The sequence below is a fragment of the Narcine bancroftii genome, chromosome 5 (assembly GCF_036971445.1).
Source record: "Narcine bancroftii isolate sNarBan1 chromosome 5, sNarBan1.hap1, whole genome shotgun sequence".
Classification (NCBI taxonomy): Eukaryota; Metazoa; Chordata; class Chondrichthyes; order Torpediniformes; family Narcinidae; genus Narcine; species Narcine bancroftii.
The window spans coordinates 199,755,314-199,782,936 of record NC_091473.1 but is presented as its reverse complement, the minus strand read 5'-3'; the positions used below and the strand labels follow the sequence as shown (position 1 = coordinate 199,782,936).

The window sequence follows — 27,623 nt, the reverse complement described above, 5'->3', positions numbered from 1 at the left end:
AACTTTAATATTTCATTCCTGTAAGTTTTGGGAATTACAACTTGCCTTACTACCACTCAGTTTTCACTGGCAGGTATGACTTGTTGTTTCCTCTTTCTCATCAATATTCCAGCTTGAACAAAGTAACCTACTGGCACAGTTTCAATTTCCTGGTTAGACCAAATCTTATCTCTTATCCTAGCAAGATCAGGATTATGCTTTTGTCTGGCTATTAATTCTTCTCTTGACAACAACAAAGCTGGATCCTTAGGTTTGTCCTCAATGCTTGCCTCCACTACAGGATCATCACAGACTTTCTCTACCTCTACCTTTTTTCTAGACATGGGTAGATTTCCAAATCCTTTTTGGACATAAAGCAATGGCTGGGGGCATGGCAAGATGGCGTAAGGATCAGACGTGCCTTACAGTCCTCTCCTGACTCTATCTTATTGTTTTGTCTAGAAATGCCCGTTAAAATTCTTTAAAAGTTTAGATAACTTCAGTGCTGTTAATTTAACTTATGATGGTACAATTGGTGGAAAAGAGCAAAAAAAATGACAACAGATTATCAAAAAACTACATTTTACAAAAGTTCAAGTTTTGGAGCCTACCTACAGGAAAGACATCGAGACTCAGCCTGAAATGGATCCCAGGAGAAAGGTACAGCTTTCGGATGTAGAGTTCAATATTACATCGGTAGAGCCCTCTAAAGAGGGCGCCAAACAGCCTTTAGAACAAAGAGTTACTCAGGTTCGCACATGTGCAGTAGCATCTGACGGCAATGTTATGAATGAACCACTTGTAGTAACGTCAGTTGAAGTACCGGCTGGGGAAAGGCATTTGTCAACTGTAGCGGTGGCACTGCAAACTGCACCTTTTGAGATAAAAGAACCTATACAACTTGACATACTGGGAGAAATTAACACATTATGGACTGGGGAAAATCCCGGCCAGCGTCCTCCAGTCATTGCTGGAGAGGCTGTGGCTGGGGTTTCCACACGCAGCTATACTACAAGGAAGGCAACCAGATTGAAGGAAGCAACAGAAGACCCTTTGGTTATGCAGAAGAAGCAGGAATCTGTTGAGCCAGAATCTCTTCCAATTGAAAAGATTCTTGTGAATCTTGAATCTAAATGATCTTATACAATACAGGGATTATCTAAGATTATGACTGAACTTGGTACTAGGTTCAATACTCTGATGGAAATAAGTTCTCAACAGATGGCTGAGTTTGGAGCTTTTAAGCTTGAAGTGAGAGATAAATTTAATTCGTGTGAAGAAGATATAGACGAAATACGAGATCAAGTTTCAGATGTGACCAAAATGGTCGAAGACTTACAAACTCAAAATAAAAATTTGATGAAAAAGATTGATTATTTGGAAAACCAATCCAGACGGAACAATATAAAGATTATTGGTTTGCCGGAAGGAATGGAGGGACCAGACTCAAGAAAATTTTTTACTGAATGGATTCTGCAGGTGCTGGGTCAAGAACATTTCTCGGAAGGTATAATACTGGAACGTGCTCACAGAGCCTTGCGTAGAAGTCCAAGACTTGTTTTGGTTCGTTGCTTGAATTATTACGACAGAGAAATAAGTTTACGAGTGGCTATTAGAAATGCACAACAGAGAAAATCAGTTATGTTCCAATGACGGGAATTCAACTCTGCTAAAGAGTTGTTGTGGAAGAAAGGTTCTAAGGCAACCTTTAGATATCCAGCTGTTTTGAAGGTTTTTCAAGATGGTTACCAACCAAAGTTCTTTGATTCTCCAAAGGAAGCTATAGCATTTGCTCAAGAGCTGCCAATTACTCAGTTTCAACAGAGACGTAGTCCGCCGCAATCTCTAAGGAGACAAGAGATGGAAGAAAAGAACCGTGCTCCAAGAAGGAATGGTTCTAATGGTGACTCGGCAGTTGGAGCTGATTAAAACAAGAGTTGTTCTTTATTTTTCTAATTTTTTTTTTAAAAAAAAAGGAATATTAAATAATGATGATGTTAGTTTAGGATGAAGTGAGAGTTGGGGGAGAGAACTGGATGGGCACTATTTCCTGAAAGTCATCTGCTACGTGTGAGTTATCTCACACCCATTTTTTTTTGGGAGTTACCGCATTGCGCGGTTTAGACGGGAGGGGGTATTTTTAACCTCCTACCCGTTTTTTTTCCCTTTTTTTTGTATTATTAGATTAAAGAGTGAAGGTTTTTTTTTGTGTTTATAAAAAAAAGCATAAGAAAGTATTTGATTGTTTAAAAAACTAAAAATTGATGTGTTTTTTTTGTAAAGTTTATTCAGTAGATAAGGAATATTTGAAATTTAAATGTGAATGGGATGGATAAGTTTTTTTTATATTTTTTCTTTAACTTTAAGGTGAAAGGAGTGGTAATTCTGGTGTATATTATTTTGCTATTTTAGTTATAGAATGAATGGAATAATGGTGAAAGTTATAAATTGAATTGTACAATTCTTAATGAGGCTTGAATTTTGTTTATGGTTTATGCTCCATTTGTTGAAGATATAGATTTCGTTGTAGATGTGTTTTTATTATTTGGATATCTGAATGTTAACGTAATGATTGGGGATATTTAAATGTGGTATTGGAGCTTTTATTGGATAATTATTCAAGAGTAAAAGGGAAAAATGGTGGGAGTACTAAAATTGAATTGTACAATGTTTAATGAGGTTTGAATTTTGTTTTAAGATGGTGGCTTATGTGACTAATATGATGATAGATGTGAAGTTAGTTGATATTTGGTGAAGGTTTATCTCTATAGAGAAAGTTTTTTTTTCATCTTTTTTTTCTTATGCTACAATTTTTTTTAAAGAATTGATTATTGTTTAAGAATTTTTGATAGACAATGTTACTAACTACTAATTTTTTTATATTAAGTTTGAGTTAAATATATGTTTAATCTTAACTCTGTTTGTTAAATATATGCATTTAAGTTTGATTTAAATATGTTTTTTAAGTCTGATATCTTAGTATTAATTACTTTTCTTTTTGTTTGTATTTTAATCGGTTATGTTTTTGTTTTTTTTTGTAAGTGGGTTTTTTTTCTCACATATATTATTAACTTTATTAATTCTTCACTCTTTATTTTGGGGGGAAAGGGGGGATTGGACTAATTTGAGTTGGGTTATTAATGTGTAATAATTATTGGGGAGGGTATAGTTTATTTAGATTACTGATACTGTATTGTAATTTTATTATTTTGTTCTTAATTTTTTTAAATGTAATTCTATATGTTATTCATGTTATAAAATCTTAAATAAAGTTTAAAAAAAAAAGCAATGGCTTACTTGTGAGTTTCACCACAGGTATGACTTTACCCTCTGCTAAATAATTTCCTAACAGAAGAGAAACTCCATCCACCAGCAGACTTGATCTTATCCCTATCATAATCGGGCCATTAACTAAGTCTGATCTCATCACTATTCTATGCAAAGGTATCGGTTCTGCTTCACTACCAATGCCTTTAATTAAATTCACATCTCCAGTTTCAGTCTCCTCATCAAAATTCAAAATGTTGCTTAATACAAGTGATTGGGCTGCTCCAGTATCCCGCGGGATTTTAACTCGCTTGACTGGATTCTTAACTAAAATGAAACCTTCAGTCATGAATAGTTTAAAAATATCCCTAACTTTCTCACTCTGAACACAGGCAGTTGGTACCACCCCTTTCTCTTTCTTCCTTTTCAGTACAAGTCAATTTGCTATTATGTGTCCTTGCTTCTTACAATAGTGGCAAATAACAATCAAAATTTTTTCCTTCACCCATTTCTCTTCCTCTCTTCCTTTAACCTCACTTCTAGATTTTCTTTCTACTCGACTTGGATTATCAGCAGTATTCCTTTGAAAGGTTTTTCCTGGTGACCACTTAGACTCAGGGGTTAAAGCATATTCCTTTGCGAATTTACCAAATTCTTGCCAAGTTTTTATATTTTTCTCTGCCGTACACTTGAGTATCATGAGGAACACAATTTTTAATCTCCTCAATCAGAATGATTTCCCTCAATAAATCAAAGTTATTTTCTATTTTCATTGCGGCACACCATTGATCAAAACACACAACCTTCCTATAAGCATAATTCAGGTAAGATTGGGTTGGTGCTTTTTTTTAAACTCCTGAACTTTTGTCTATAAGCCTCTGGGACTAGCTCATAAGATCGGCATATAGCCTGCTTTACAAATTTGTAATCAGCTGCTTGTTATACTTTGAGACATGAGTACACCTGTTGGGCTTTCCCTTTAAGAACACTTTGTAGCAGACTGACCACTGGTCTGGTGGCCATTTTAAATTTACAGCTACTTTCTCAAAATACTGGAAATACTGGTCTATTTCAGCTTTCTCAAATGGAGGAACTAACCTCACCTCTACTGAACAGAAACCTCTACTCCTGACCACCACGTGGGTTTTGGGCTTCTCTCTCTCCTTGGGTTAGGGTCTGCCTCAATTTAGCTAGTTCTAGTTCATGTTTCCATTCTTTCTCTCTCTCCTCCATTTCTGCCAGCCTTACTGCTTCCCGTTCGGCTTTCTTTCTGCCTCTCTTTTTTCCTCTTTCCCTTCCCTTTCTGCCTGCCGTTCGGCTTTCCTTTCTGCCTCTCTTTTTCCCTCTTTCTTTTCCCTTTCTGCCTGCCGTTCGGCTTTCCTTTCTGCCTCTCTTTTTTCCTCTTTCTTTTCCCTTTCTGCCAGCCGTTCAGCTTTCCTTTCTGCCTCTCTTTTTTCCTCTTTCCCTTCCCTTTCTGCCTGCCGTTTGGCTTTCCTTTCTGCCTCTCTTTTTTCCTCTCTCTCTTCCCTTTCTGCCTGGCATTCGGCTTTCCTTTCTGCCTCTCTTTTTTCCTCTTTCTCTTCCCTTTCTGCCTGCCGTTCGGCTTTCCTTTCTGCCTCTCTTTTTTCCTCTCTCTCTCTTCCCTTTCTGCCTGGCATTCGGCTTTCCTTTCTGCCTCTCTTTTTTCCTCTTTCTCTTCCCTTTCTGCCTGCCTTACTGCTTCCCGTTTGGCTTTCCTTTCTGCCTCTCTTTTTTCCTCTTTCTCTTCCCTTTCTGCCTGCCGTTCGGCTTTCCTTTCTGCCTCTCTTTTTTCCTCTTTCTTTTCCCTTTCTGCCTGCCGTTCGGCTTTCCTTTCTGCCTCTCTTTTTTCCTCTTTCTTTTCCCTTTCTGCCTGCCGTTCAGCTTTCCTTTCTGCCTCTCTTTTTTCCTCTTTCTTTTCCCTTTCTGCCTGCCGTTCAGCTTTCCATTCTGCCTCTCTTTTTTCCTCTTTCCCTTCCCTTTCTGCCTGCCGTTTGGCTTTCCTTTCTGCCTCTCTTTTTTCCTCTCTCTCTTCCCTTTCTGCCTGGCATTCGGCTTTCCTTTCTGCCTCTCTTTTTTCCTCTTTCTCTTCCCTTTCTGCCTGCCGTTCGGCTTTCCTTTCTGCCTCTCTTTTTTCCTCTCTCTCTCTTCCCTTTCTGCCTGGCATTCGGCTTTCCTTTCTGCCTCTCTTTTTTCCTCTTTCTCTTCCCTTTCTGCCTGCCTTACTGCTTCCCGTTTGGCTTTCCTTTCTGCCTCTCTTTTTTCCTCTTTCTCTTCCCTTTCTGCCTGCCGTTCGGCTTTCCTTTCTGCCTCTCTTTTTTCCTCTTTCTTTTCCCTTTCTGCCTGCCGTTCGGCTTTCCTTTCTGCCTCTCTTTTTTCCTCTTTCTTTTCCCTTTCTGCCTGCCGTTCAGCTTTCCTTTCTGCCTCTCTTTTTTCCTCTTTCTCTTCCCTTTCTGCCTGCCGTTTGGCTTTCCTTTCTGCCTCTCTTTTTTCCTCTCTCTCTTCCCTTTCTGCCTGCCGTTCGGCTTTCCTTTCTGCCTCTCTTTTTTCCTCTTTCTTTTCCCTTTCTGCCTGCCGTTCGGCTTTCCTTTCTGCCTCTCTTTTTTCCTCTTTCTTTTCCCTTTCTGCCTGCCGTTCAGCTTTCCTTTCTGCCTCTCTTTTTTCCTCTCTCTCTTCCCTTTCTGCCTGGCATTCGGCTTTCCTTTCTGCCTCTCTTTTTTCCTCTCTCTCTTCCCTTTCTGCCTGCCGTTCGGCTTTCCTTTCTGCCTCTCTTTTTTCCTCTCTCTCTTCCCTTTCTGCCTGGCATTCGGCTTTCCTTTCTGCCTCTCTTTTTTCCTCTTTCTCTTCCCTTTCTGCCTGGCATTCGGCTTTCCTTTCTGCCTCTCTTTTTTCCTCTTTCTCTTCCCTTTCTGCCTGCCGTTCGGCTTTCCTTTCTGCCTCTCTTTTTTCCTCTCTCTCTCTTCCCTTTCTGCCTGGGATTCGGCTTTCCTTTCTGCCTCTCTTTTTTTCCTCTCTCTCTTCCCTTTCTGCTTGCCTTACTGCTTCCCGTTCGGCTTTCCTTTCTGGCTGTCTTTTTTCCTCTCTCTCTTCCCTTTCTGCCTGGCATTCGGCTTTCCTTTCTGCCTCTGTTTTTCCCTCTCTCTCTTCCCTTTCTGCCTGCCATTCGGCTTTCCTTTCTGCCTCTCTTTTTTCCTCTCTTTTTTCCTCTCTCTCTTCCCTTTCTGTCTACCATTCAGCTTTCCTTTCTGCCTCTCCTTTTTTCCTCTCTCTCTTCCCTTTCTGCCTGGCATTCGGCTTTCCTTTCTGCCTCTCTTTTTTCCTCTCTCTCTTCCCTTTCTGCCTGGCATTTGGCTTTCCTTTCTGCCTCTGTTTTTTCCTCTCTCTCTTCCCTTTCTGCCTGGCATTTGGCTTTCCTTTCTGCCTCTGTTTTTTCCTCTCTCTCTTCCCTTTCTGCCTGCCGTTTGGCTTTCCTTTCTGCCTCTCTTTTTTCCTCTCTCTCTTCCCTTTCTGCCTGCCATTTGGCTTTTCTTTCTGCCTCTCTTTTTTCCTCTCTCTCTTCCCTTTCTGCCTGGCATTCGGCTTTCCTTTCTGCCTCTCTTTTTTCCTCTTTCTCTTCCCGTTCTGCCTGCCGTTCAGCTTTCCTTTCTGCCTCTCTTTTTTCCTCTCTCTCTCTTCCCTTTCTGCCTGGCATTCGGCTTTCCTTTCTGCCTCTCTTTTTTTCCTCTCTCTCTTCCCTTTCTGCCTGCCTTACTGCTTCCCGTTCGGCTTTCCTTTCTGGCTGTCTTTTTTCCTCTCTCTCTTCCCTTTCTGCCTGGCATTTGGCTTTCCTTTCTGCCTCTCTTTTTCCTCTTTCTTTTCCCTTTCTGCCTGCCGTTCAGCTTTCCTTTCTGCCTCTCTTTTTTCCTCTTTCTCTTCCCTTTCTGCCTGCCTTACTGCTTCCCGTTTGGCTTTCCTTTCTGCCTCTCTTTTTTCCTCTCTCTCTTCCCTTTCTGCCTGCTGTTCGGCTTTCCTTTCTGCCTCTCTTTTTTCCTCTCTCTCTTCCCTTTCTGCCTGGCATTCGGCTTTCCTTTCTGCCTCTCTTTTTTCCTCTTTCTCTTCCCTTTCTGCCTGCCGTTCGGCTTTCCTTTCTGGCTGTCTTTTTTCCTCTCTCTCTTCCCTTTCTGCCTGGCATTCGGCTTTCCTTTCTGCCTCTGTTTTTTCCTCTCTCTCTTCCCTTTCTGCCTGCCGTTCGGCTTTCCTTTCTGCCTCTCTTTTTTCCTCTCTCTCTTCCCTTTCTGCCTGGCATTCAGCTTTCCTTTCTTCCTCTCTTTTTTCCTCTCTCACTTCTCTTTCTGCCTGCCTTACTGCTTCCCGTTCGGCTTTCCTTTCTGCCTTGCTTTTTTCCTCTAACTCTAGTTTTCTCAAAGCCAACTTGACTTCCTCTGAAGTTTTCTCCTTTGGAAACTGTTCTAATGCAAATTCTTCAAATACCCCCTTTCCTCCATAGTCCTTAACAATCTTTTGGGTAATTTCTTTTTTTTCATCCCAGTTTTTACTGTTAGAGGTTTTAACTTGCCAACTATAACCATCAGTTCTGACTTTTTAGCCATTTTTAAATTAACCACTGAAGGGTTAGCTATGAACTGGCCAATATTCATAGTTGCTGGGTTTTTTGCTGATGATTTATACACTCACCGTTTATTTATAATTTCAAGCTGGAGGTTGAATCAAATTCAGATGACTGATAACTAAGCACATCAATTGCCCCTAAAGCTTCCAAATTGGTTTGATCCCGGACGATACCCCCAAATTATGTTACAAGATCAAACAAGCAACCACAAAGAAGGCATATCACACAGGGGTAAAGATGAACAATTACTTTATTAACAAAAATTCACCTTCAAACTTTAATTTAAAATACCCCCTTTTATAACAATGCCCACTAGTTACTTTGCAAATTTCTATAACAGTGTAAAACTAATAAATTCCCCAGCCTAAATATAACATATGTAATTAAAGCCTAAGTTATATTTCCAACTAGCCCACAGAAAAACTTAGACACAAAACACACACAAAACACATAAGACTCACAAAACTTCGATCTCAACTGAAGCAAAGATCATAAACAAAATTCAGTTTGTTTGGTAAACTGAAGCCAAAAGATCTTTGAGAGAGAGAGAGAGAGAGCACAAAATTCAAAGTTGTCTTGTGTTACTGCAGAGAGAGGAACCATAGGCTTGGTCCGGATCCTTCTGTCTGCCTTCGGTATGTTCATCCTTTTTGAAATGCCAACATTCTAAATTGTCCTCCAGACCATGACTCCTGCTCTGGGCCTCCTTCCACTCCACAGCACCCCCAGTGGTGGTTTATCGTCCAAGTCCAGATTTTTTTTTCATTTTCTGCACATGCTCAGTCCATCTCCCACTCTCTCAGCAGTCCACCTTCACCTTGGCTCTCTAAGGTAAACTGTCACTTTTTAGCATAAAACCACACAACACATAGGCCAATACACAACACAGGACTCTGTAACACCTTCTGTAAATAAAATCCTTCCCTACATCAAAGCTGTGTACCATCAAAGCCTTTGAGACTTACCAAACCTTTTTCCTCACTCACAACAAACAGGGTCGAATGGAACTATTTATTTAAATTGCTTCAAAATTTAAACTACCAAAAAAAATTATTAATTGGATTAGACCACTGTACAATGGACCTTTAGCAATGGATATGTGTCAGATCATTTTAAATTGAACAGGTCAACTAGACAAGGATGTCCATTGTCCCCTTCACTGTTTGCCTTGGCCATAGAACCATTGGCGGAGGTGATAAGGAAGGAACATGCGATAAAAGGAATAAAATAAAAGAGAAAGAATTTAAAATTAGCCTATTTGCAGATGATATTATAATGTGATTAATAGAGCCAGATAAATCAATAAAAAGGCCATATATGAAACAAAGAATATGGAGAGATATCAGGATACAAGGTTAATATTAATAAAAGTGAAGTGAAGCCAATGAACAAAGTTGATTATAAAAAATGGCAAACACAGGCAATACATTACCTTGGTATTAGGATAGATAATAACCTAAACCATTTGTATAAATTAAACTACCAACCACTAATTAAAAAAATACAGGAAGATTTAGAGACATGGAAAGAGCTGCCGTTAACTTTAATAGGGAGAGTAAACTGCATTAAGATGAATGTATTTCCATGGGTATAATATCTGTTCCAAACATTAGCAGTTCCCTTGACAGAGGAAATTATTACAGAATAAGTTCTGTAAAGTAACAAGAAAGTTTTTATGGAAGGGTAAAAAGAATTAAGAGTAATGTTAGAAAAATTAACATGGAGATACAAACAAGGAGGGCTGCAGTTACCAAACTTTAAAATTTATTACAAGACAATGCAGTTAAGATATTTATCAGATTTTTATCACACAGGAGAAAATCCGGATTGGATTAGGATAGAATTAGATAAATTAGGAGAAAATGTCCTGGAACATGTACTTTATAAATGGGATGAGAAGCTGGTGGAATACAACAATTCACCAGTATTACATCATATACTTAAAATATGGAAGAAAATACACCTGGAAGGAAAAAAGATAAATGATCAAATACCAAAAATGTTATTGACACAAAATGCATTAATCCCTTTTACAATAGATAAATAGATAATTTATTTTTCAAGGAATGGGCTAGAAAGTAAATTAAGAAAATAGAAGACTGCTTTTTGGGAAATAATTTATTAACATTTGAGCAAGTAAAAGACAAATACGGAATAATTCATGGTACTATATTTGCATACTATCAGTTGAAAATTTACTTAAAGATAAATTGGGAAATAGCTTGAGATTACCAGAAAATAGCAGTTATGAATATTTAATCACAGACACAATGATAGTAAAAAAAAATTTATAACAAACATGTATAACAAATTGCAATACAAGGAAGATGATGAAACAAGGTATAAACCGTAACAAAGTTGGGAAAAAGATTTAAATATAAGAGTAAGGAATGAATCATGGGAGGAGTTAAATACAGGAACTATGAGGAAGACAATAAATACTATGATACAAAATAACTGGCTACATAGACTATATAATATTCCTCAGAAATTAAAAGAGTGGGACCCCACAGCATCTGTAATCAAGAGACAGGAACAACATTACATGCAATTTGGACATGTTCAAAAGTGAAAACTTTCTGGGAAGATTTAAACTTAATATTAAACAGAATTACAAAAAATAACATACCGAAAGATCCAGAAATCTTTCTGTTAAATAATATAAAAGACAAAAAACTAGGCCTAAAATTTGACAGACCCCAAAAGAGATTTATTATGATAACACTTGCTATCATAATCAGCAAAAAGTGTATAATGACAACTTGGAAAATGGAAGCAAAAATACAACAGTGGTATACAGAAATAGACAAGTGTATTCCATTAGAAAAAAATACATACAATCTAAAAGACAAATATACTTTATTTAAACAAATTTGGGAACCATACATAAAATATGTTAGAAAATGCCAACCTCAAACCTCCATCTCTTAATGTGATATGACATAAATATGGAAATGTGGATGATACATCTTTTTTTTCTATTTTCTGTCTTCTTTTGTTTTGTGTGTTTTTATTATTTATTGGTTTTTGAATGGGGTGGGGAGGGGGGATGAAGGGGGAAAAAGGAAATGTCTGTGAATACTTTAATGATGAACACTTGTATTTATTGTTATTGATAGGATTCATGGTGCAATAAACAAAAATTTACAAAAAAAAGAAAAAACAATCATAGAAGATAACACAAGAAATAACCACAATAGTGAAAGAAGGTCAATAAGAGATTAATTCTAAGGTTGAGAAGGTTTTACAAGTGATTTCAGCAATTGAAGGGTATTTGGAAACTGTAGGATGGTTTGAAGTCTGTTCATGACCATATAGATTAGGGGTCTCCAAAGTGGTCAATATTGACCCCCAGCATTCAATGGGACCATCCAGGGGGTCAAAAATGCAGAAGGGTTTATTTAAAGTAGTGCCTCCGCATGCCCCCCTCCACCTGGTTAAGCGCAGTGGGGGTGGGGGATGGAGAGAGGATGACCTGCCAGGAATATTCACTTTAAAAAAAAATATTTAAAAATTTTACAAAGCACCTATCTACAAAATGTTCTAACAAAAAAAAACCCCTTACTACCCCCTCCCTCCCCCCTAAATTATCCCTTACCACCCACCTCCCCTCAGAGCTAATAAATTTAATACCAGATATTTAATAGTTACTGTTGGTGTGCCAACCCTTTCTTCTTTGGCTTGGCTTCGCGGACGAAGATTTATGGAGGGGGTAAAATGTCCACGTCAGCTGCAGGCTCGTTGGTGGCTGACAAGTCTGATGTGGGACAGGCAGACACGGTTGCAGCTGTTGCAGGGGAAAATTGGTTGGTTGGGGTTGGGTGTTGGGTTTTTCCTCCTTTGCCTTTTGTCAGTGAGGTTGGCTCTGCGGTCTTCTTCAAAGGAGGTTGCTGCCCGCCAAACTGTGAGGCGCCAATATGCACGGTTTGAGGCGATATCAGCCCACTGGCGGTGGTCAATGTAGCAGGCACCAAGAGATTTCTTTAGGCAGTCCTTGTACCTTTTCTTTGGTGCACCTCTGTCACGGTGGCCAGTGGAGAGCTCGCCATATAACACGATCTTGGGAAGGCGATGGTCCTCCATTCTGGAGACGTGACCCACCCAGCACAGCTGGATCTTCAGCAGCGTGGACTCGATGCTGTCGACCTCTGCCATCTCGAGTACTTCGACGTTAGGGATGAAAGCGCTCCAATGAATGTTGAGGATGGAGCAGAGACAACGCTGGTGGAAGCGTTCTAGGAGCCGTAGGTGATGCCGGTAGAGGACCCATGATTCGGAGCCGAACAGGAGTGTGGGTATGACAACGGCTCTGTATACGCTTATCTTTGTGAGGTTTTTCAGTTGGTTGTTTTTCCAAACTCTTTTGTGTAGTCTTCCAAAGGTGCTATTTGCCTTGGCGAGTCTGTTGTCTATCTCGTTGTCCAACCCTTTACATCACACATAAAATCACTTATTTAATATCCAAACCCATACATTCTAAATATAAACTCTACAAAGGATAATTATTTTGTAAATTATAAGTTATCTTTTCCAAATACAGACATGATTGTAATTCATTATGCCATCTTTGTATGTTCAAATCCACATAATTTTTCCACGTAATAGCTATACATTTTCTTATTAAAACCAACCCTAAATGTTGAAATTTATCCAACCGCAGTCCTGTTGTTAATGTATTCATATAACCCAATAAACACACCAACAGATCAAGTTGCAAATCCATTTTAAATAAGTCTCTCAAAAACTTTATAATTGTTTCCTGGAAAGCTTCAATGTTTGTACATGCCCATACAGGAAAGCACCTGTCTGTTCTCCACATTGAAAACACAAATCTGATGAACTAAAACCATATTTTTTCAACTTTTCTGGGGTTAAATACAATTGGTCTAAAAAGTTATAATTAACCAAACATAAATTAATTTCATAACGCTGTCAACACACATATTCGACTATTCCTCCCACTTTTCCTTCATTTTATATACATCAACCTTTTTCATCTTTTCCTGTAATAAATACATTTCCGAAATAAATTCTTTCTTTTATCAGCAATTAATATCTCAAATTTCATTTGACCTGGTAACACCAATTCTCATCCAAAATTTTCTAACAATAAATCTCGAACTTGATAATAAGCAAAAACCTACCTCCACCAATTTTACACCTTTCATTTCCCAATCGTTCAAATAAGGATTATTTAAAGCAAAAGGAATTATTTTGTTCTGATATAATGGTGATTCAGCTGAAATTTTACATTTAGATCCTATAATCTGATCCTTTAATGTCCATTAAATGTCTCAATACTGGCAATTTATACTTTTGCAATAGAAAAGGATTCCATTTATATATAAATTGATGTATTTTATTTTCAAAAATCTGATCTGATTCAACCTTTGCCCACATTAGCAGTTGATCAATATCAAAGAACCTATTCATAAATTTTAATTGTGCCGCCTCATAGAAATTCTGAAAATGTGGTAGTTGAAGTCCACCTAAATCATATCTCCATGTCAACTTCTGCATAGAAACTCTTGACAATTTACTTTGTGGTGATACGTAATTACACCACTAGGTCACCAGGGGGTTATCCTGGTGATCTTGTACATAAAGCAGTCCAGAGCTACAATCTAGCCTTCCAGGTTTGTCTTGCAGAGAGACAAGACCTCTTAGCTTACATATTAGTTTATTAAAGCTGTCTTATACTCGCACTGCTGTTGTGGTTATTGTCAGTACATACCTTTCCATAAAAACAAATGGATTACTTTATTTAATTCCTTAAAAACTTTCTTTGGCACCGAACTTGGAATAGACTGAAAAAGATATTGAATACGAGGATATATATTCATTTTAATGCAATTAACTCGTCCAATCAAAGTTAATGGCAAATATTTCCATCTATTTAAATCAAATTTAATCTTATTTAACAATGGTATTTCATTTAAACTACATAAATTTTGGTCTAGTTGATCTAGGCAAATTAAATGCAGACGAAACCTGTCCATTTGGCATCACAGGAGGAGAAGGGTTGGTATATAAGGCCTTAACCCAACCAATAAAAAGTGGTCCAAATTTAAATCTTTCTAACACCTTAAATAAAAAAATTCCACTCAACACGATCAAAAGCTTTTTCTGCATCTAACGCTAATATCATTCGTTGATTAAGCTGCCATCTTGAGGCGTTAATTATTGTAATTGATTTAGTAATATTATCAGCTGAGTATCTATTCTTGATAAAGCATGCTTGATCCACATGTACTAATTTTGGTAAAAAATTAGCCAATCTATTTGCTAATATCTTTGCCACAATCTTATAATCCACCTTCAATAAAGATATTGGTCTATACAAAGCCACTTTTAATGGATCTCTATCCTTGGAATAACTGTTATTAATGCCCTTGTAAAGGACTCTGGAAATGAACCTGTTTCAGTCACTTGTTTTAGTACTTCTGTTTATACAGGAAATAACAAATCATATATTTCTTTATAAAATCCTGCTGTAAATCCATCTTCTCCAGGAGATTTCCCACTGGGCATAGATTGCAGTGCCCCTTTAAGCTCTAGATCAGTAAATGAACCATCCTGTTCCCTAATATCTGTTCTGTTTACAATGGTAAATTTAAATTAGTTAAAAAAGACTCAATCTGATCCATATCTTGAGTACATTCTGATGTATATAAATTTTGATTGAATGTACAAAACTCATCATTCATTTCCTGTGGTTATCTCTGAATTCTTCCTAACTGCATTAATCGTGTTAAATGCTTGTTCAGTCTTCAGCTGCCAGGCTTATGGGCTCTCTCACTTAGCTCATAATAACGTTGCTTCCATCGTTGAAACATTTTCTTGTAATTATAAGTTTGCAAAGTATTATTAATGTATTTTTAAATTAGATAGTTGTACCTTATTATCCTCAGTTGAATCCTTCTGAAATTTCTTCTCTAACACTGCTATTTCTTTTTCTAGATTTTGACTCTCTGCCAAATACTGTTTCTTCACTTTCGATGTATAACTAATAATCTGACCCCTTAAAAATGCCTTTAAAGTATCCCATAAAATAAATTTACTCTGTACTGAACTCTTGTTTGTTTGTAGATAAAAGCAATCTGATCTCTTATATATTTAACAAATTCAGGCTTCTTTAACAACATTCATTAAATCTCCAACAATAGGTAGTTTCTGCCAACACAAGAAACTAACAATTAAGAATTGTCAGACAAAATCCCAAAATCCTACTCTTATATTCAGTATGAGTAATTCTACCTTGCAATTGTGGTGATACCATAAATAAATCAATAATTGAAAACAAATCATGTCGAGTAGGGTAAAATGAAATTTTTTTTAGTCGCGTTCAACCGCCTCCATATTTCCACCAAATTTAATTCTCTCATCAACTCAGTTATTCTTTTAGCCATTTTAGTTTTCTTCAGAGTTTTTGGAGATTTATCCAACAATAGATCCAAACAACAATTAAAATCCCCTCCTATCAAAATTCAAAAATGTGTCCATAACAAATTCTACAACATCTTCATTTGGTGCGTATCCATTCATCAAAGTTCATGCTTCTGAAAATATTTCACAGTTAACCTTCAATACTTCCAGCACCGGCAGAAAAAGACTCCAAAATAGAAGACACTTTTTTTGTGTGTCAAAATTGCTACTCCTCTAGCTTTAGAGCTAAAAGATGATGCAATCACATGACCAACCCAATCTCGTTTCAACTTCAAATGTTCTTTCTCAGTCAAATGAGTCTCCCATAGAAATGCATTGTCCATCTTCGTCTTGTTAATATAATCCAGTATTCATTTCCGTTTTATCGGATGGTTAAGTCCTTTAACATTAAATGTCACAAAATTCAAATGATTCATTTAGAGTGGCACCCAACACAGCTAACCTTTACACTAAATAAAAGCTCCTAAAAAATTCCCCCTAAAACTACTAATATAAAAAGAAAACTTAAAAATACAAAAAAAACAAACACTACAAAAAACTCTCTCTCTCTCTCTCTATAAATATATATATATATATATATAAACAAAACCAAATTAATTCAACAAAAAAACCCTTTAAAAAACTGCAAAAGCAGTACCCACCTTGATTGAGTGGGTGTGGTCAATACCACCAGCGGCAGATGACTTTGGAATCAACAGTGTCATCTACCTTCCCTTGACCAGACCTCCAAAAAAAAGTTCACTCAGTCATCTTATGGTCCAGATTGACTTGGAGTATCTTCCTCCATGTCAATCAATTGCACAATTTCCAATCTTTTTATCCCATTCCTGTTCCCATTCTTGGTCTTGACTATATTCACCCCAAAGGTTTTATTGGCAAGTCATGGCTCAACTTGTAATCTGGCAAAAAATTAGCAAAAATTAATGCATCCTGAGGCTTCTCAAAAAAATTGAGATTGATATTGCCCATAAAACACTTTCAATACTGTCGGGCATCTAAATGCAAATTTATATCCCTTCTTCCACAATACTGCCTTAACCGGATTAAACTCCTTGCGTCTCTGTCTGACCTCCTGACTTAAATCCACATAAAAGAAAACCCTTCTGCCCTGAATCAACATAAGATTCTGAGCAACATGGGCTTTCTGTACCGCAAGATGTAAAATCATCTCTCGGTCCTGATATTTTAAACACCTAATTAAAACTGCTCTCGGAGGTTGACCCAGGAAAGGCTTCCTTCTTAATTCTCGATGAGCTCTATCCAATTCTAAACCATCTGGAAATGATTCAATCCCCAACATTTCTGGAAACCATTTATGAAAAAAATTCATAGGGTTTGATCCTTCAATATCTTCTGGAAGTCCAACTATTTTAAAACATTATTTTGTCAGCTCTGATTTTCCAGTGAGTCAATTTTCTGCAAAAAGACTTTCTTCTGAGCTTCCTATCTTGTAAACGAGTTCTCAATCTGATCCACTCTATCTTCTTAAATTTCTCTTGTACTTCATCAGCTGCTGTCAAGCACTTGTTAAGATCCACTTTCATAAATGCAATTTCTCCACATATCAGTCATTTTTACTTTTACCAGCAAATTTTTATTCATCTATATTATGGAAACTAGTGGTCATATTAGTCATAATATTCTCATTTTGTTTTGATAACTCTTCAAACATAGTAACTTCAACAGGTCCAGGTGAGGGGCTCATTAAAATAGGTGAAGTAACAGATTTAAAAGGTGAAGTCATTTTTGTTGTTCTGGGCTTACCTTCAATTGCTCCTTCAGCCACCAATAAAAGTTCCTGATCTTCTTCGTCCAAAAATTCCAAATGTCTTCTTCTTCCTCTGCAGGCACTAAAATTTCTTCCCTGGCAGCCTGGCTATGGATCCCTCTCCATGCCGGGCAAACTGGGGTTCCCCGCAGCCTGGAACTGATCCAGGACTTCGCACATGCGCAAGGCCACATGCATGCCCAGAGCATCTATAGCGCAGTAGTGGGTGTCTGATGGTACGTTGCTGTTCACCAGCATGCTGCCGGCCACATTCCCAGGCTTGTGCCCCGACACAGCCCCGCGATCTTCACCACACTTGGCTGCGCACGTTATCATGCTCCTGTGGAAGTCCCAGCCCTTTGCCAGGACAAATGGATCGGCACCATCTTGCGCCATTCTGTGCATCAGAGACACCGACTTCTCTTCCAACCTCCCCAGAGATGTCCTCTGAGACTTCGGATCCATACTAAATTGTTCCTGATGCTTCTTCTGTACAGTAGGCCCAGTTTCTTCACTTTTTTCTACCACTTTAAAAACCAACTTTCTTGACTTTTGACCTTTCCCTTTCTTAATTTCTTCTAACTTCAACAATTAAGATTCTGTCCCACACACTTTTTGAGTTTTCAACATTCTATAACTTTTGGGCATTAAATCATCCAGTCAGGGAGAGGTGAATCCCCATGACTTTGTCCTACACCATCTTGCCATGCCCCCTGCCACGAACCTTCATGCGCCACTGTTAAACTTTCCCCTCATCCTGTATGTGCCAGGTGGCACTTTGAGCATCTCCATCACATTTCCCCCTCATCGTGCATGTGCCAGCTGGACACACACAGCCTGTGGACCCTGGGATGCTGCATTTAACAAGTGCATTTTCTGCCCATTAATTTGTCCTTATTTCAGGCTGTAGGGTTTACATCCCCAAATGGAGGACAAATTAATGTCCAGCTTGAGGTGGCTTAAAACTGGATGTCTGGTAACCCTACACAGCCCCCTGCTCCTGTCCAGCCCCACTATTGCTCCCCCCCCCTTTCTCCTCCCCAGTCCACCACCTGGATTCCATGCTTGGGGGTTGATGAGGAACCATGTAGTCTCTGAAGTGGGTGAGGGTCTAAAATGTTTGGGGACCCCTGGTATAGATAAACGAGAAACTCGATGTGAAGTAATGTCTGCCTCCAACTCCAAGTTGGCCTGGAAGGTGGTTGATTTGGAGAGTAGGAACAGACGCCACAATAATCAGATCCTGGGCTGAAAGGAAGACACTGAAAAAGGCCAGTTAACTGACTTCTGCTCATAGTGGGGTTTGGAAGAGAGATTTTTTTTGATAGAGGTACGTCGGTTTCTGGTTCCCAAGGCAACCTTGGAACATTGTTCACGTTCGGTAATTCTTCATTTTTATTATTACCAAGGAAAAGGATCATGTTTATTCATGAAGTTCGTCTGATCAGAAATTTGAATGATCAGGGTCAACAAATTAGATCTGTGGAATAATTTTTGCAATGAAGTTGTGGAGATGTGGAAAGATTACAGAGAGGTTATAACAGAGCTGTACAAAAAGGATTCAAACCCACTTTGTTGTATCCAGTTTGTCTGTGGATCACCTTGGAAAACAGCCACAAGAAACTTTTTAATTCGGTGGATGAAGCTTGCAAAGTTTTGGTTGATTCTGTTCCAACTGCAAGTTTAATATGAATGAATAGTTTGTGTCTGAAGTTTTTTCTATCTTGAAGGGGGGTCTTTTTTTGAGTGGGGGAAGTCTAACTGCTCATTTCTTGTGTCAATTGAAGGGTTAATTGATATAATAATGACATAGTTTTTTATTTTAATTTTGCTTGTTTAGTTTCTTAAAGATTTAATAGATTGTATTAATCTTACTTTATTAATGTTGACAGTATTTGCCTATGTTGCTTATTCATTTATTAATATCACAAGTGATATAATGTATGCAGTTTATTATTCGATGGTGGGAAAGTAGGTTTGTGCGGTTCGTTTATTCTAGGACAATGGGAAACTACGGTCAACATTGAAATAATGGATATATGCTTTATCTAGTTTAGGTGGGGAAGCATTTTATAATAAGCAAATGTAACTTCTAGTGTTCATGTTACTGAGTTTGGTAAGTTAAATATATATTTTTATATTTAAGGAACCTTCCTTTTTAATTACTAATGATTTGATATTATTTTGAAGGTTTAAGGCTCTTTTAACAAATTTTGGTATTTCAGATGTTTTGAGTTTTTTAAAAATCCTAACAACAGAGAATATTCTTTTTGAAATGTACATTAGCCCTATACTCAGATTGATTTTTTAAAAATAGATAATCAACTGATTTCATTGACTCAATCATGTGATATCTGATCATCTCCTGTTATCTTGTCTTGGAATTTTCCTGACATTCCTTTTACAAAGAAATGTTGCTGTTTTTTTTAAAATATAAACTTTATTTATGAGTATATAAAGTACATAATTAAAAACACACAAAAAAATACAAACTCAACCCCCATTAAAAAAGAGAAAAAAAAACCCTACATACCCCCCTTACCCCTCTATGTATAAAAAATCCTCTATTGAGGGAAAAAAACATATATCAGTTACTTATTCATTGCTGCAGAATGTGCCAAATCTTTACAATGTTTTTTAAAAAAAGCGAAACACCAAAAGTAGTAAATAGTAATCTGAATCCATACATCTCAAATATGGAGCCCACACCTTCAGACAAAAAGAATAATTATTGTGTAAATTATGTTATCTTTTCCAGATGAACATAAGCTTTCATTTCATATTCAAACCCCTATCATTCTTCCATGTAATCGCAATACATTTCCTACACTGCTAAAGCTAAACGAATAAATTCACATTGAAATTTATCCATTTTTAAATCTCTTGTCAAAGTTATAATATTCTCCATTAAAAAAAACATTGGATCCAATATTAATCTCAAATAAATCCTCCAAAAACTCTTTAATTTGTATTCAAAAAGTCTTAACCTTGTCACACAACTAGACAGAAAGAAAAAAAGTACCAATTTGAGTCCAACAGCGAAAACATAAAACCAAATTACTGACTCCATATCTTTTCAACTTTTCCGGAGTTAAATAGAACTGATGTAAAAAAAATGATAATTCACCAACTATATTGGACATTAATCAATTTAGTGATACTATCTTCACACATACTAGTCCCTTCATCTTGCGTTAATTCCAAAGATAAATCTTTTTCCCATTTATTCTTTGATTTATCTAAATCCGGTTTAGCCATTTTTTCTTGCAACAATGAATACATTTCTGAAATAAATACCTTCTTTACCCCATTTACAATTAAATTTTCAAATTTAGTTAACTTGAATATCTTCAATTCCCACCCAAAATTGTCCATTGCTAAAGGACGTACTTGATAATAAGCAAACAAAGAATTTAATAGCACCTGAGATTTTTCCCAAAGTCTATCAAAAGAAAGAAATATCCCTTCTTCAAAACAATCCACTAACATTTTAATACCTTTCAGTTGCCAAATCTTTAAATATTGATTGTTCATCGAGAAAGGTATTAACTTATTCTGATATAATGGAATCTGTAATGAAACCTTGTCTCCAGTTCTAATTATCAAATTTCTTTTATACCAAACCTCACATAAATGTCGTAACACTGGTACATTATATTTCTGCAAAAGATAAGAATTCCATCTGAATATAAATTGATGTATAGTAGATTCAGAAATCTGTGCTAATTCCACTGTAGCCCAACTCAGAGATTGGCGAACATCAAACATCCAATTAATGAATTTTAATTGGACTGCTTCATAATCATTCTGAAAATGAGGTAATTGTAGTCCTCCTAATGCATATTTGCATATTTCCATGTCAGTTTTTGCAAGGAAACTCTAGCCAATTTACCTTTCCATAAAAACATTCTTACCGCTGCATTTAAAAAACATCTTTGGAAGCAAACATGGAATTGACTGAAAAAGATATTGAATACGAGGAAAAATATTCATTTTGATACAAATCACACATTCCATCAAAGTTAGGGGAAGATCCTTCCATTTAATTAAATCAGATTTTAATTTTGTTAATAAAAGAATATAATTCAACTTATACAAATGCTGATAACTTTCATCAACCACTACTCCTAAATATTTAATTTTCTTGGTCCATCTAAGCTATGTAATCTGTCTACAGTCTGTGTAATCTTACTCTGAAATTGGTAGTATTTCACTCTTATCCCAATTAATTTTATAACCAAACATTTCTCTATATTGTATTAAACAATTTCGTAAATGTCGTAGCGATTGCTGAGAATTTTGTTAAATAAATTAATACATCATCTGTATTCCTCTTCATTTCTTTTAATCCCATTAATTCTATTATCTTTGAGCTAATGGTTCTATCACCAATGCAAACAAGGCTGGTGACAAAGGACAACCTTGCCTAGTAGATCATGTTAAATTAAACATATCTGAAATTTGTCCATTTGTCACCACTCTTACTGAAGGATTTTTATATAAGGCTTATACCCAACCATTAAAAAAAGGTCCAAACTTAAATCTTTCAAGTACTTTAAATAAAAAAACACCATTCAACTCGATCAAACGCTTTTTCTGCATCTAATGCTACTATCATTGATTGATTCAAACAAGTTTTGATGCATTAATCAATGTTAATATTCTAGCAATATTATCAGAAGCAAATCTATTCTTAATGAAACCTGCTGATCAGCATGTATTAAACATGGTAAAAAAAATTTGCAAGTCTATTTGCTAATACCTTAGCTACTATCTTGTAATCTACATTCAGTAAAGATATTGGTCGATATGACGCAACTTTCAATGGATCCTTTTTTTTTTAATAACTGTGATAATAGCTCTAGAAAAAGATTCTGGAAATGCTTGTTCTTCTGTGGCTTGTTTAAGAACATCCATAAAGACAGGACACAAAACCTCATAAAATTCTTTATAAAAACTCTACGGTAAATCCATCCTCTCCAGGCAATTTTCCATTTGGCATGTTTAATATAGCTTCTTTAATTTCAAAATCAGTAAAAGGAGTTTCCAATTCTATCCTGTCCTTATCCTCCAAAACCGGTAAATTCAAACCAGCTAAAAAAGATTCGACACGTTCTTCATCCTGGCTTACTTCAGAGGTATATAAATTCTTATAAAATAAATGAAATTCATTATTAATTTCCTGAGGTTTAAAAGTAACTCCTGTATTATTTCTTATAGCATTTATCGTTCTTGATGCCTGTTCAGTCTTTAATTGCCAAGCTAAAACCTTATGCGCTCTTTCTCCTAACTCATAATAATGCTGTTTAGATCATTGTATTAATTTTTCATATTTATGTTTGCATTGTATTGTAATGTAATTTCAATTTAGTCAATTGACTAAACCCTAACCCTAATTTCAATTTAGTTTTTTTTTATCCTCAGTTGAATTTCATTGCAATTCCTTTTCCAACAGTTATTTCCTTCTCCAAATTCTGACTCTCTGCCAAATGCTGTTTCTTAAGTCTCACAGAATAACTAATAATCAAACCTCTTAAATTAACTTTTACTGTATCCCACAAAACAAACTTACTTTGTACTGAATTTGTATTAATTTGTATATACAATTTAACATGGTCTTTAATATAACATAAACTTCGGTTGCTTCAATCTTTTCTTTGGCTTGGCTTCGCGGACGAAGATTTATGGAGGGGGTAAATGTCCACGTCAGCTGCAGGCTCGATCTTTTGAGGGGAAGGACGTGGAGGGGGAGGACGTGGAGGGGGAGGACGTGGACCTGTCCTCGGGCCTGTGCAAAGGAGGTTTTAGGTGGAGTGCAGTGCGCGCAGTACTGGCCCCACCCTTTACACCCATGGTTCGTGTGCCGTGGCCAAGCAAGCTGGGACGAGGCAGCGAGGTCCTTGGGTCGTAGGTTTTATATCGGAATGGCCTATGCAGGTTTCTTACCCAGGCTGGAGGGGTCTGCCTCCCCTCCTAGGTCGGTCCATACTGCCCGGACCGCGTCCGAGGCCGCCGCTGCTTTCCCTGTGCCCGGACTGGGGCCACCGCCTCCTACTTTCTGCCTGGACCGGGGCCTCCGCCTGCCTCACTCGACCGAGGCCGGGGCCGCCGCCTCCCCTTTGCTCTTGCCCGGATCGGGGCCGCCGCCGCCTACGGAGAGAGAGAGTGCTTCAATAACATCCCATTAAATCTCCACCGATAAGGAGTCTCTACATTATCCAAACCTGTATATGTACTCTACAATAAAGAATGATCAGACAAAATCCTACTCTTATACTCCGCATGTATAAATCTACCTTGTAGTTGAGCTGACGCTAAAAAAAAAAATCAATTCTAGAAAAAGAGTCATGCCTGGGTGAATAAAAAGAAAAATCTTTTTCTGTCGGATTTAATTTCTACGAAATTTAAATCTTTCATTAATTTTATCAATCGTTTAGCAATCTTGGTTCTTTTTACAATCTTTGGGGATTTATCCAAGATTGGATCCAAAATACAGTTAAAATCCCACCCCCCCCAACCACAATATTTTCATTAGCTTGACCCAAATTCAAGAAAGTTTCAGAAATAAATTCTTCATCATCTTCATTGGGTGCAAAGTCCATGTTTCAGTAAAAATTTTACAATTCATCAAAAGCACTCTACCCAATGTGGCAGAGAATGACTCCAACTGAAATGATATCTTATGAACTAAAATATCGACACCTCTCGCCTTGGAATTAAACGAAGATGCAGAAACATGTCATTACCAATCTCTTTTCAATTTCATATGTTCTTTCTCACAAATTAGTTTCTTGCAAAAAATTTTACAATTCACCAAAAGCACTCTACCCGATGTGGCAGAGAATTACTCCAACTGAAATGGTATCTTCTTACAAACCTCCAACCTTCATTTTCTTTATATATGCCCATATTCTCTTCCTTTTAATTGGATTATAAAGTCTTTTAACATTAAAAATCACAAAATTTAAATGAGCCATAACTAAATTGCCACCTAAGATTGGCACTTCACACAGCAATAACAATTTTATATATTTTATAAAAACCCTCTAAAAACACAAAAAAAATCCTAAACCAAAAAAACCTACCACTATAAGAGTAGTGTCTCCCACCCCCAACCCCGTTGACCAGGTGCGATCAATACCACGTGGCAGATGACTTTAGAAACAGCAACATCTCCCCAACTGAACTTTAAAATACATATATCTCTCATAGTTCATCCCAATGGTTCCTCCCCACGTTGAGGTTGAGCTTCATTTCCAAAATCAATCAATGATTCTTCCAACTTCTTTATCCCATTCCCATTCTCAATCTTTATCTCAGGCATTTTCTCCATCAATTTTTTCAAATCTGGTAAGGAATTAGCAAAGGTTAACGCACCATGCAGGCTCTCAAAGAATTGAAACTGATTTAACCCAAAAAACACCTTGAGTACCACTGGGTACTGAAAAGTAAACTTGTACCCCTTCTTCCACAACACTGTTTGAACTCTTTCTGTCTCTTAATAATTTCCTGACTTAATCAGCATAGAAGAAAAATCTATTGCCTTGTACTACCATAGGCTTCTGATCAAGATGCGCTTTCTGCACGGCAAACCGCGAAATCATTTCTCTATCCTGATACTCAAACACCTTATAAGGACTGTTCTCAGAGACCCGGAAAAGGTTTTTGCCTTAACGCCCTAGGCACCTGGTCTAATTTCAGTCCATCCAGAAAAGACTCAATTCCCAACATCTCTGGAATCCATTTCCGAAAAAATTTAGCCGGATCTGGACCTTCAATATCTTTTGGTAAACCCACTATCTTAAATTTATTACAATGACAATTGTAGAGAGGGTGAGAGGCAGAAAGTTAAATGTGGAAGATCTCTGAGATACATTTATTTCAATGCAAGGAGTCTGGTAAACAAGGTGGATGAACTAATGGTGTGTATTGACACGTGGCGTTATGATATGATAGCAATTCATGAGACATGGTTGAAGGAAGGTTGTGACTGGCAGTTAAATATTTCAGGATTTCACTGCTTTAGACGTGACAGAATTGGTGGGGTACGAGGGGGAGGTGTGGTGTTGCTTGTCAGGGAACATATAACAGCGGTGCTGAGGCAAGATAGACTGGAGGACTCATTGCGGGAGGCTCTGTGGGTTGAACTAAAAATAAGAAAGGTGATAGGGGTATATTATAGGCTGCCAAAAGAGGATAGGGAACTGGAAGAGCAAATGTGCAGGGAAATAGGTGAAATGTGTTGTAGAAATAGGGTTGTGATAGTGGGGGACTTCAATTTTCCTAACATTGATTGGGAAACACAAATCAGTGAGAGGGCAGGATGGCTTAGACTTTGTACAATGTGTTCAGGATTGCTTTTTACAGCAGTATGTTGAGGTACCTGCTAGAGGGGAGGCAGTGTTAGATCTATTGGTAGGGAATGAAATAGGGTAGGTGACGGAAGTGTGCGTTGGTGAGAACTTTGGATCCAGTGATCATGGGTCCATAGCTTCAACTTAAATATGGAAAAGGATGTCAGGTCCGAGGTTGAAGGTCTTCGAGTGGGTGAAGGCCAGATTTGAAGGGATTTGCAGAAAATTGTATGGGCTGATCTTTTTTCGGGAAAGGATGTAGAGGAGATTTGGAGGGTATTTAAAAGAGAGATAGTGAGAGTACAGGATCTTTACGTACCGGTCAGATCAAAAGGCAAGGCCAAAAGTTTAAGGGAACTGTGGTTTTCTGGAAAAATTAGGAAGTTGGTTCAGGATAAGAGGGGGGCATTTACTAAAATTAAGAAGCAAAAAATGGATAAGATGTGTGATTATTTCATAGATTGCAGAAAAAACCTTAAGAATAAAATTAGAAAGGCAAAAAGAAGGTATGAGGTGATAAGGTAAAAGAATCCAAAGGGTTTTTACAGATATGTGAATAGTAAAAGGAGGGTTAAGGATAGAATAGGACTGCTGGAAAATGAGAGTGGTGAACTGTGCAAGGAACCGTATCAGATGGGAGAGATATTAAACGAGATAAGTTTTGGAAATGGCTTAGTTATGGAAAAGATAGGGATTAGTAAAGAGAAGGTTTTGGAGTTTCTCTTTAAAAGTGGATGTCTCCTGGTTCTGATTGGATTTTCACCAGGACATTAAGGGAGATTAGGAAGAACTCAGTGATTTTTCAACGATCACTGGAGGAGGGTGTGGTGCCACGGGATTGGAGGGTTGCTAATGTAGTTCCGTTATTTAAAAAGGCAGAAGGTGTCGGCCAAGTAATTATAGGCCTGTAAGCTTGATTTCGGTGGTAGGGAAAGTTATGGAGGGTATTCTTAGAGACAGTGTGTATAAATATCTAGATAAGCAGGGATTGATCAGGAGCACCCAGCATGGGTTTGTGAAGGGGAAGTCATGTTTGACAGGGGGCATGGCAAGGTGGCGTAGAACTAAGACGTTGGGTTCTATCTCTCCCTCGAAAGATTGATTAATACCCGAGTTATATAAACTGTTAAAAGTTAAAAAGTTCATTAAAAGTATTAAGTGTTAGGGCTGCAAGAAATGAAGAAAAGAAAAGGTCAGAAGTAGAAGAAATTAGTTATTAAAGTTGTTGGGGAAAGTGAAAAATCTGGACCGACTGACCAGGAGAAGCACCAGGATCAATTAGCTATGGAACCTAAGCCACAGAGGATGTCCTTGGATCAACTTGAAAGAAGATCGCTGTCTCCGGGGATTCGATCAACCAAAGATGGCGCCGACGTCAGCCAGGACACTCGTGGAAGCAGCGCCATCAGCATAGCCAGGGGAGGGGTGAGTCGAGCGGGGTAGCGCAGGGCAGCGGGTGAGGTAGCGCTTTAGCGTGTGCCGGCATGCTTGTGAGTGCCCGCTACTACACAACAGGCCCAATGAGCATGCGCCCGACGTCGCACTTCCGTGAAGTCCTGGATCAATTTCGGGTTACGGGGGGACCCGCTCTAAGTCGAGCTGAAGAAGTCGGGTTCAAACGCGCAGCATGGTGACCAGAGAAGGTATTGTGGTACCTGAAGATAAGGAAGAAGAACAAATTGAATATTTGGACGAAGAAGATCAAGAGTTATTATTGATGGCAGCTGAAGCAATGGAAGGTAAGCCCAGACCTACAAAAATGACTTCTCCTTTTAAATCTGTTACTTCACCTACTTCTGATCCTTCACCTGGACCTGATGTGGTTACAATGTTTGAGGAGTTAACAAAACAGAATGAAAACATTATGGCTTATATAACCACTGGTTTTCATAATGTTGATGAACAACTTGTGGATGTGAAAAGTAAAATTTTCGATGTGCGTGGAGAAATTGCAGCTATGATTGCGGTGGATGAAGGACAGGAAAGATGCAAGAATGTGGAAGATAGAATGGATTAAGTGGAAGAATCAGCATCTAGGTGGGATATGCAAAAGAATTTGTTCATGCAAAAAATCGATTCTTTGGAAAATCAAATTTTTCGTAAATGGATTCCAGAAATATTAGGGGTGGAAGTGTTTCCTGATGGATTGGAATTGGCAGGGCTCATTGAGCGAAAAGAAGAA

At 37.7% G+C, this 27,623-nt stretch overlaps 1 long non-coding RNA gene across 2 annotated transcripts; it reads right to left on the bottom strand.

Annotated features, from left to right (window-relative positions):
• Nucleotides 1-11,497: 11,497 nt before the first annotated feature.
• Nucleotides 11,498-26,804, bottom strand: LOC138764575 (uncharacterized). 2 transcript variants are annotated; one of them, XR_011358196.1, is made up of 3 exons: nucleotides 26,699-26,804; nucleotides 23,034-23,237; nucleotides 11,498-12,300 (listed from the first exon to the last, which is right to left on the bottom strand). It is a non-coding gene; the product is annotated as an uncharacterized lncRNA (long non-coding RNA). The 2 variants fall into 2 exon arrangements; XR_011358197.1 differs by lacking the exon at nucleotides 11,498-12,300 and adding an exon at nucleotides 22,096-22,236.
• Nucleotides 26,805-27,623: the final 819 nt, after the last annotated feature.